The following is an 11,234-nucleotide window of genomic DNA, read 5'->3' as shown; positions in this document are numbered from 1 at the left end:
CACAGAGTCAGAACAACACGTAGAGCACCACCCAAGACGTTCCTCCACGTGCGGCTGCTGGTGAGCGGTCTTCCCACTTTTCTCAGCCGTCTGTATCCCAGCCCTCCCTTCCCCCTTATTAACAAAACCCATGTCCTCTTTCACCTAAGTTTCTGTGGTTCAACTGGGTGGTGATGCCCTCACTTGCTCCACTCTCAATGGTGAATTTTTTTAGGCTATCAGTGCCTCAGACATTTTATTGTTTCATTTTTACTAATATCACTGTAGTGATTGCTGGTCACATTTTGTAGTCACAGCATAAGGTCCTTTTTGTTAGGCTAAAACTGTGTTAATGCAACAGGTGAACTATCTGGAATCTGAAAAGCCTGCTGTGTTTGTTCTAGGAGGGTGTTTTCCCTACAAACAAGAACATTGGTTTGCTCAAATCACAGGCTCCTTTTGATCCTGTTAAAATACTTCCAGCTTATTCTTGTTAACACGTTAGATGCAATGCCACTGGTGAGGATGGCATATGATCACACTGTTGTCCCCTTCCTCACCATTGGTTGGTCCCTCCAGGATTCCTGGGCACCATCCTGAACTCACTGGGCCATTTCACTGCATTGCGTCTTATAAGAAACCTTTCACATTTCTCAACCATTCCAAATAGTCCCCCTTTTCTTCTTCATTCATCCCTGTGAGAAGACAAGCAATGAACAATTAGGTTTGGTTATGTCACTTAGCTGACACAAATGGCTAGCAACATGTTTAATGACATAAGCCCAGTTGTCTTAATTCCCCCACCCAGGGCTCCTTGGGGGACAAGAGATAAGAGTTTGTTGGCTACATCCAAGGAAAGTGACTGACTAACCTATTAGTGTAAGAAAAATGGGATATAGCGATTACCAAAGCAAATTCTGTTTTTTTTTCTTCTTGGTATAGAGGATTAGTAGATGTGACATAGGGATTCTCAGGAATATGCGATGATGGTGATCACGTGGTCAGTAAGAGACCCCTGTTGATGATGTCACAGTTTAAACTAAAACATTGAAGAAGCTATGTGACTTTGGAGCCTCAATGAAAAATGCAGCCTGCTTTAGAAACCTGGGATGCTTTACAGACTATGACAGTTATACAAACAGGTTTTAAAAACTCAGAAGTATAAAAAGCTATGTGACCTGCCCCTCATTGGAATTCATTTTGGTACAATACAGGGGCATCTAAATTTCCTTTTAGTTTGGACGTAGGATTATTTTGCCCAATGGCCATATAATTTTCAGGAAAAATATTATTAATGATATGTCCTGAAACATGAGAAGAAATGAAATTGGCTAGATACTTACGTGAGGGATGCAAAAAAAGATTTCTAAAGAAGGCCCATTTGTTCTATTGAGAACTTTACTTGCTTTGGAGAGGCCAAGATATATCCCAAGTTGGGTTTGGCAGTAGGGGACGTAGATGAATGACCCTGCCACTACCAAGTGGAGGAAATCGAAGTTTTCACTCCTTAGAGAAGACAGAGAAGTGAGGAGAGTAGGAAAAGTTCAGGAGGCTGCCATCAAGTTGAACTGTTTTCTGTTACTGTGATATACGAACCCCTCCGCGTGACCACCTTCAGCAAAGTACACGTGTGCTGCTGTGAGTGTTGCCAGTAGCCATTAGGGAAAGGACCAGAATCCACAACTGAGTGAACATAATACGAAACAGGCCACAGGAGCAGGATGGTGCATGATCTACGAACTAGACCAAGTTAAATGGAAGCAGGAGCCTTGAGCCAGAAATTATTATGAGATCACAAAACCCCAGGGAATATACAGACACCTCAGAGAAAATTTTAGACATCTATTGTACAACTGCAGGGTGAGGGTGAACGACATCAATCTCATCCATGTCTTAGGCGGCCCCAGGGAACCAAGAGGTCATCTGAATTATGGGAGTTTGACGATTTTATTACAGAAAAAATATTAAGTATTAAATATAACTGAAACACTACTCTTAAATGGAGTTCTAAAAATGGTAAGGTACACATACATAAGAAAGTGCAACATAGCATTAACCCACCTTCTGTATCTTTTTATGTCTGAAGTTAACCAATGGTTGGAAAACATTTAAAGAAAGAATGCCCACAGAAATGTCAGAATATTAAGTATTCTAGGCATATTAATAGATAATTTTATTATTTTCATTTGAAATTTCAACATGTCCTGGCAGCCCTTTTACCTGTCCTTGGCAGGTTTATGTTTCCGTTCCTTACAGCTATTTCCAAATCTTCACTGTCCTCTTCAAGCCCCCTCCTTTCTTCCCTACTACTCACACTCACTTTTTGCAGATGACTTTGCTTCCTGATTGACACAGAATCTTGAAGCCATCAGATAGTATTTCCCTGAACTCACTGCGCACTCCTGTATATACACCTCCGTTTACACAGATCTAATTTAACCCCAAAAGAATGCTCTCACCTCTTCCAGACCCTGCCCCCTTCTCTCATTTCCCTATATTCAGGTAAGATCAGGTGTGTTCAGGGTGGTATGGCCATAGACTCATTTCCCTACATTCATACTTTCCTTCTCTACTAGCGATGTGTCCTGAGACTATAATCCATTTATCTCATACTAAAAAATAAACTTCATTAACTCATATTCCCCCAATAACCACCATCTACTGTGCCTTCTCATACAAACTTCTTACACGCGTAGTCTTTATTTTCCATCTTTACTTTCTCACAGAACATTTATTCTCGATTCAACAAATATTTCTTTAGCCACCATTGATATTATGTATCAGGCACTTTGCGGCGTGCCACCATTACAAAATAGCTCCTCTTCGGCGTTTCCACTGAAACTGTGCTAGGAGATTACCACGGACCTCCTAATCGCCAAACACAAGGAGTACATTTTGATCCTTATGTTTCTTGACCTCTCTGCAGCATGTGATCATTTATTCACTCTTGCCTAGAAATTCTTGCAATCTGTGACCGATCATTCTCTTCTTTGACTTCTTTAACAGTTTCTTCTTTATATGTTCTTAGTGGAAAAGGCTTCAGAGAAAGATAGAGTGAGAATTACTATGGGGGAAAATTATTCTGTCAAGTTTTCCCGTGGAAGAAAAAAGTGGTAGGAGCCCAACCTGTGTGCAACCTCTCCAGCACACGAGCTCAGCCTCCACAGATACATCACTTTAGCGCAAGTGTTTTGAGAGCAGGGTCCTCGATGTCTCCACCAAATTATCCTCAGCCCTTAGAAGAGATTCCAGCACAGAAGGAATATTTTTATAACAGCTTTATTGAGAAATAATTTACATACCATAAAATTCACTCTTTTAAAGTATAAAATTTGTTTTATTACATTCACAGAGTTATGAGCCATCATCGCTGTATGACTATGTTTTTGTCATCTCAAAAAGAAATCCCTTACCTGTTAGCAGCCACTCTGCATCCTCTTCCCTCCCCTCAGCTCCTGGAAGCCACTAATCTACTTTCTGTCTCTCTACTGGATGCTTTATGTAAATAGAATCGTATGACACATACTCCTCTCTTGCCTGTTTTTTTTTTTTTTACTTAGCATAATGTTTTCACAGTTCATCCATGCTGTAGCCTGTATCAGCACTTCGTTCCTTTTTATGGCTAACATAATATATTTATATACCGGTTATATGAATATATTATATTTTGTTTATTCATTCATCAGGTGATGGACATTTGGGTTGTTTCCACTTTTCAGCTATTGTGAAAATGCTGCTATGAACATTCATGGATAAGGTTTAGTTGGAACATATGTTCTCCATTCTCTGGGGTAGATGCCAAGGAGTAGAATTTCTGGGTCATATGGTAACTCTATGTTTAACATTCTGAGAAAGTGCCAAACTGCTTTTACAAGGTGGTTGAACCATTTTACAATCCCAGCAACAATGAATGAGGGTTCCATTTTCTCCACACCCTCATGGTACATGTGCTGTTGTCTGTCTTTTTCATGCTGGCTCTCCCAGTAGGTGTGAAGTGGTGTCTCATCGTGGTTTTAATTTTCAATGCCTTAACAGTTAGTAATGTTGAGCACCATCTGCATAGTCAATAAATACTTCATGAGTGAATGTATACAATCATAGACTCTGAAGCAGGCTCCCAAGGATGCCATCTATAGCTATTCAGGTAGTTAGTGTTTAATAGCAATGAGTGGATAGCAGGGGGAGGGAGTATATTGTGGGTCAGATAATGGCACACCCAACCACTGCACTTAGTTAATGTGACTCATGTCTGTAACTGGTTAGCTTTGTTCAATACTGATGTTTGATATTTAAGTTATCAAAGATGATCGGTGCCTCTCATTCTGATCCCAAATTCTTTCAAGCAAATGGAAAGAGAAGGAACTGTTGGAGTTATGCAAAAAAATATTGTCAGAGGGGATGATTATTTCATATCATTTGGAGGATAAAGAGTCAGGACCACCCTGGCTGGTCTGGCTCAGTGGATTGAATGCTGGCCTGTGAACCAGAGGGTCACTGTTTTGATTTCCGGTCTGGGCACACGCCTGGGTTGTTGGCCAGGCCTTTGGTAGGGGGTACACAAGAGGCAACCACACATTAATGTTTCTCTCCCTTTCTTTCTCTCTTCTTCTCTCTCTAAAAATAAATAAATAAAATCTTTTAAAAAAGTCAGGACTTATTATGACTCTAAGGCCTCTTGACTTATCTGTTCAAAATGCTAATAAGCTATATTTATAGGGAATCATTTTTGACGTAACTGGTTATCTATCTTGATGTTAGAATATTATAGATCTCAGGCAATGTTTTAAAAAATAATCCAAAAACTCATAGGCACTTAGTAAACAAACACGTTTTATTTATAATCAGAAGGTAGCATACATTTATTCTTTTAGAATATCAATCTTTTGAAAGACTTGTATTTTTGTTCTTATAAATATTAAATGTTATCTTTAACTAGTTACATGTATTCTTGCTTGTAAAATCATCTTTTTAAAATTTGCTAGTTTCCTAGTTAGTCTACTAGGGATTATAAAAACTTCTTCTTATGAATGGTCTTACCCCTATAGGTTTGCTGCTTATAAGAATAGGATTAACATATATCACATCAAGACTACCCAAATATTTAGGAAAGTTGTATCGCAGTAGAAAAGTAGTGGGTTTAGTCTGCCTAGCACCACACACTGCCCCATTCTGACAGCGACTCAATTTCCTTTTGGTGAATAACTTCCAACTTCATAAATACAATCTGATGGAACTATGATTTCCTCCACCAATAGAGATCCTCATACTCCAAACTAGGCAAGCTGGAAATGTGTTTCCTGGAATGTTATTATTTTATATTTAGCCTTTTTGCTATAACATAAATCATAGATATGAAAAGTGATACAAAATAAGTGTATGGTTTAGTGACCCATTAAAAGCAAACAACCCTGTAACCACCACCCACATAAAAAAAAAAAAAGATTTTTCCCAACCTCTCTCAAGAAGTCCTTTCTTGTTCCTCATCCCAAGGGCTGGTTCTCTTGCTATAAACGTAATCATCATCCTGACTCATACAGTGATCACTTCTACAGTTTCTTTATGGTTTAATTATTCAGAGAGTGTCCCTGGGATCCAAGTTGGCAGCAGAGTAGGTGGAAGCTACACTAACGTCCTCCCGGGACCAATCTGGAACTACAACTAAATCATAGAAAAATCCTCCTGAATAACCAACTGAACAATAGTGGGAGAGAAGCCTTATACCCAAGGACTTAAGGAAGAGAGTATTCCTGGATATTATCGTTTAGTCTTGCCCACTATCAAAAGAAAATATAATATGTCTTTTCAGTGCCTTTTAAAGTGCAGGCTCCCTCTTGACCATATCTCCTTCCTCAAGAGATATTTGTTCAAGAACCTTAGGACCATTTGCCCTATAGAGTACTGCAAAGTTGGAATTATGCTGATTACACACTCATGGCACAATTAAACATGTGCCTCTCTCCTACTTCCTACAAAGTGGTGGGGAATTCGAAGACTTAGTCACATTTGTCAGGAAGCATATGTCTGGTTTTCTGTCTTTTTTGATGTTAGTAGCCATTAATGCCCAATGTCTAGATCTATGAATTCATTGAAAAATTGCAAAAATGCTGATATTTTAATTCTGTCATTTCATTTTCATTTATTAGCTGGAATAATTTTTATTATTGGCTGTACCCCTTGGCTACTCAGGGGTACAGTTCATGTAGGAAATGCAGGTTAAATACATGATTCTTTTATATCCCAGGTTTTCAAGATAATAAATTGGTACCCTGTTAGCTTCTGAAAGTAACCAACTGGGATTTCCCCCAATATTATAATAATTCATTATCACACATTTAAACTTATCTAATCAATTTTGATCCACTGCAATTCTTATCTTCACTGAGGCTTAAATTATCTCCTGTCTGGCCATTGGGAGCTTCTTCAAGTTGCTTTCTCCATCCTATTGACATGATTCCATTTTTTTCTAGAAAGAAGATATTTTATTTTCAGTATGTAAATGGCACATAGTTTAGTGTTTTGCTTTTATTTTGAATTACTCCTTGAGGGAAAAGCACCATAGTATTTTCAGTTGTTAGGTGATAACAATACTAATCGAGTCAGACCGACAGCATAACAAAAGGGCAACACTGGGAAAGTCTGCAGAGTTCACTCAGCCTACACCACCCAACTCAACCCCACTCCTGGAATTATGTAGACTGAAAACTCCAGGCTAATTCAGTGGCTATAATCAATTTGTGTGTCTGATCTGTTACGACCAGATGCAGGTTACGTATTTTGGTAGAAATACCACAGAAGTGGTATAAATGTTAAGAACAGTACTTAAACCCCAAATCTAGACTCAGCTGTTCTCACTGGTTTTAGACCCACTGAGTAGCAATCAAAAATTACTCAAATGAATTCTGCTTCCAGTAATAACAGAGTAGCATATATCAGACTAACCTTCCTACAGATTACAAATTTGAAATCTGCAGAAAATATTTTCAAATAAAATGAAAAACAAGCAGTTAAAGCCTCTGGGAAATAAATAAAAGGAGAGAAAAACTAAAAGAGTGTTGATTCTTGAAATAAGGGAAATATACTGTGTGATATTTCTGTGTACATGGCTTTGTGCCTAAGGGAAATTCCCAGTCTGTGGAGCATGGGGTAGAGGCTGTGTTAGTGGCATGGGGAGTCAGAAGACAGAGTGTAAAGTTGCCAGCATGGCTACAAGTAAAGGGAGAATACTGAGAATAAAGAAGTCTGAAAATCTGCTTAAGAACCCCATCCAAATCTTTGGCCGACCCTATAACTACACACAGGTAAGGGGAAACTCCAAGGCACCCAGGAGAAAACAACAGCTGAAAGGGTGAGGAAATTTAACTCACACATTTCAGCTACTATCCATCACAAGGGAGACAGAGTTCTGAGTTTCTATCCAGTCATGTTAACTACTGCTAAAAGTACAACTAGCATTCTTCAGAAGAAGATAACAAAATCCAGTGTCCCTACAATATCCAGAATACAATAAAAATTAGTAATACACAATTAGTAAGAAACAAAAAAATGTGACCCATGGACAAGAGGAAAAACATTCAATGGAAACCAAGCCTGAATAGTCCAGATGCTGGAATTAGTAGAAAAGGATTTTTAAACAGCCATTAAAATTTAGTTACCATGAGTGAACTAAAGGACAAATTTCAGCAGAGACATATCAGCAGAAAAATAAAAACTATTGTTTAAAAAGATCCAGATAAAAATTTCTGATTTAAAAAGTGTAACATCTAACATATTTTAATTTTCTGGCTAGGATTTATAGCAAACTGAAGTGATTAAGATAACTAAATGACATTTTTAAGTGGAAAAATATTTTCATTTACATTTCTATTTCTAATAGTTATATCCCCCCAAAATAAAGGCAGAGAAAACAAAGAAACTTTTAGATAAGTCTGACAGAAGAAAGGGTAAGTGAACTGAAGAAGTCAGCTAATTGATTTAAATAGAAATTACTCAATCTAAATAACAGAAAGAAAAAAATAAAGAAAATCAACAGAGCTTTGGTATAATTGTGAGAACATATCAAAGGCTCTAACATACAAGCAATTGGAGTCATAGAAGGGAAGGGAAGAGAGTGAATGGGGAGAAGAAGTATGAAGACATACAGGTGAAAATTTCCCAAGACATTCCCACCACACTTGAGGTAGGAAAAATACAAAGAAAACCTCAGTTAGGCACATCATAGTCAAACTGATGAAAAACAAAATTAAAGAAAAATATCTTAAAAGAAGCATGAGATAAAAAGAGAAGCAACATACAACAGAACAATGATACAAACGGTGGGTTATTTTCATAAGAAACTATCATAAGCGGGCCCAGGTACCCAGCTTCTTAGTGATCGTGGGCAAAGAATTGAATGAAACACACAGAGAGTTCATAGCAGAAAGAGAGAGCGCAGCTTTATCAAATGACAGTACACTCCACAGAACATAGGAGCGGGCCAACTCGAGGCAGAGGCTGACCTCTGGGGCTGGAGGGATCCTATTCTTATAGGGCAGATATTTCCTGGCTAGTTTTGGTGGGGTTTTATTGCACATGTACAAGTATTTATATTACTTGAAAGCTACTGTGCTTGTGGTCTCTCATGATTTTCCTTGATCGGCCACTGGGGAAGGGGGTCCCACAATGTTAATTTATTATAATGCTGTTATAATAAAGCAGGGGTCAAGCAGCATCTTCTGTGCAGGCGAATTTATGATTCGCCATAATTCAGCCCTTGTCCAGGAAGTGGGAACAACGGGTCTTAAAACAGGGTCTCTGTCCTGTATGGATGTCCTTTATCTTAGCCCTGGGGCACCTTGGAATTTCCTCTTTCCTATCTCCTGCCTCAAAATTATGAAACCAGGAGTTTCTACCTAACTGAGAATCCCATTTCTCAAGAACACACGTCAAAATAGATTTAGAATATTCCATAATTATTCATTCATTTTATCCCACATTATATGCATGGTGGTTTCAGAATAACAATTATGATGCTGTCACCACCGATCATGAGCACAGAAAACTTAGAAGTGTGTGTGCTGTGCCTACCCCTCCCCCCCCACCCCCCCCAGTGCATGGTGAGTGTGCACTGTACCTGTGCTGTTGAATTACAGGAGCTTCACATGCTGGGTCTTCTCTACCTGTCTCTAATGTTTGGTAACTCTAATTTTATTTCTTTTCAAAATTTGTGTCGTTTTAATTTCTTTTTCTGTTAAAGTATTATTTGTTGTATTTATTATTTCATTTCTTTTAGGTTAGTCTTTATTTCTAAAATTATATATACACTTGCTTTTAGTTTTATCTTGAGTATCACCTCATTTCTGAGTCATTACTCATTCCTGTGTGTAGTTTTAAATGTATTTTTGTTTGTTTTGTAAGAGAATATTACAGTTCTGATCTTGTATTTGTATGTTTTTCATGATTTTATTGTCTATAGGGACTCAATCATTCATTTTATTATTTATGGTCTTTATTCTTTTGTCTTATGGTAACTTTGTAAAGGATTTGACTGATACTTTTCCCTTCGTTTTTATACAAATCTGGTGTTTCAACCTTGCAGGTAGCTTTCCTAAGTACATAGACCTTCTGTTGTTTTTCTACATAGCGTTTGAAACTTCTCAGGTTTCCTGGCCCCTACTTCTCCCATTATTTTCTGGATTGCCCCTTGTTTAAATCCCTATTGCCCCTACCCTCAATATGCATTTCACTCTCAAACATCTCTCCTGCAGTGTGGGGGCTAAGAGCCCCCTGGCAATTCACTTTTGAGAGCAGGATGGACTGCTCCAGCAGTACTTTGGCCCTGCCTCATCACCCACTGGGTCGGGCCAAATTCCTCTAGTAAGTTTCAGCTGGTATTTTCAAATTAGACCAGAGCAGTTCCCAGGGGATACCTGTTGGCTACTTAAGTATTATTCTGTTCCTGGATCCACCAGATATCCTGTTGCTTCCCCCCAGACTTCTTCCACCAAGACGGTAACAGCTCACAGGCCTGTGGATACTGGTGCCATGGGACTTGAGGAACACTGTTGACACAATTCTCTCAGATGGTGCTACTATTTAGCTGCTCGCTCTACTTTTATGTGAGAATTCAAGAAATCTATAAAACTCTGCTGCCACTCCAAGGATCTTCTTCCAAGAATTCCTGAAATGTGAATCTTGAGTAGACTGATAAGGGTACTAAAAACAGTTCAAAATTTAATCATCTCAGTGGAGATGTTCTAACTAAAATCTTGTGGGTTTTTTTGCAGTAAAATATTTATTTATTTATTTATTATTTAACTCTTGGGCAAGTACAGTTTTCTTTCTTGTATTCCCAGCCCTGCCCCCCGCAGTGCTCCCCACCTCCCTCCCATCTCCACCCCCCACCTTAGTTATTGTCCATGTGTCCTTTATACTTGTTCATGTGAGTCCTTCCCCTTTTCCCCTGTGATACTCTCCCCTCTCCCCTCTGGACCCTGTCAGCACGTTCTGTATTTCAGTGTCTTTGATTACATTTTGCTTGCTTGTTTGTTTTGTTGTTTAGATTCCTGTTAAAGGTGATATCATATGGTATTTGTCTTTCACTGCCTGGCTTATTTCGCTCAGCATAATGCTTTCCAGTTCCACCCATGATGTTGCAAAGGGTAGGAGCTCCTTCTTCCTTTCTGAAAAATATGGAACACTTCACGGATTTGCGTGTCATCCTTGCGCAGAGGCCATGCTAATCTTCTCTGTATCTTTCCAATTTTAGTATATGTGCTGTCGAAGCGAGCACTAAAATCTTGTTGATAAAGCTTTTTCTATAGTTCTTGTTAATTGATGCCCAGAGCGTCCTTGATTTTCAATATCTTTCCGACAAATTCCTTTTTATTTAAGTTAGCCAGGGTTAGTTTCTTTTGTTTGAAAACAAAGATTCCAAACTTCAATGAAAATTTAAAAGTCTGTAATGAAACTTCTAATTTACCTATGACACGTAAAGAGCACAGAAGTTGTCACTGCCGTGGACAAAAATAAAGGGTGGAGGGTGCTCTTCTGCAGAAGGTGACCTCACAGATGATCTGATCATAAATTCCTAACTGGGCTGGTCAGGGTAAGTAGTCACAGCCCAGGCATATAACTTTTTTTTTTTTTTTAGCTTTAAGTAGGCTCTGTCCTTTGTTTCTGTGCATCTAGGTTAACACACCTTAGAAATAAGTGTAACCTCCCTCAAGAAAGCACATAGTCTTGTTAGCTATCCTATAATCCAATCCCCACCTTGCTTT

The 11,234-nt window shown here is 38.6% G+C and overlaps 1 non-coding gene across 1 annotated transcript; it reads right to left on the bottom strand.

Moving 5' to 3' along the window:
- Positions 1-10,640: 10,640 nt before the first annotated feature.
- Positions 10,641-10,747, bottom strand: LOC118989669 (U6 spliceosomal RNA). Its single transcript, XR_005067046.1, has one exon. It is a non-coding gene; the product is annotated as a U6 spliceosomal RNA (small nuclear RNA).
- Between the last annotated feature and the right edge of the window lie 487 nt (positions 10,748-11,234).

The sequence above is a fragment of the Sturnira hondurensis genome, unplaced genomic scaffold, assembly GCF_014824575.4.
Source record: "Sturnira hondurensis isolate 20B ecotype Veracruz unplaced genomic scaffold, ASM1482457v3 Scaffold0006496, whole genome shotgun sequence".
NCBI classification, from domain to species: Eukaryota; Metazoa; Chordata; class Mammalia; order Chiroptera; family Phyllostomidae; genus Sturnira; species Sturnira hondurensis.
The sequence above is the reverse complement of the archived record's forward strand: the minus strand, read 5'-3'. Positions and strand labels throughout refer to the sequence as shown.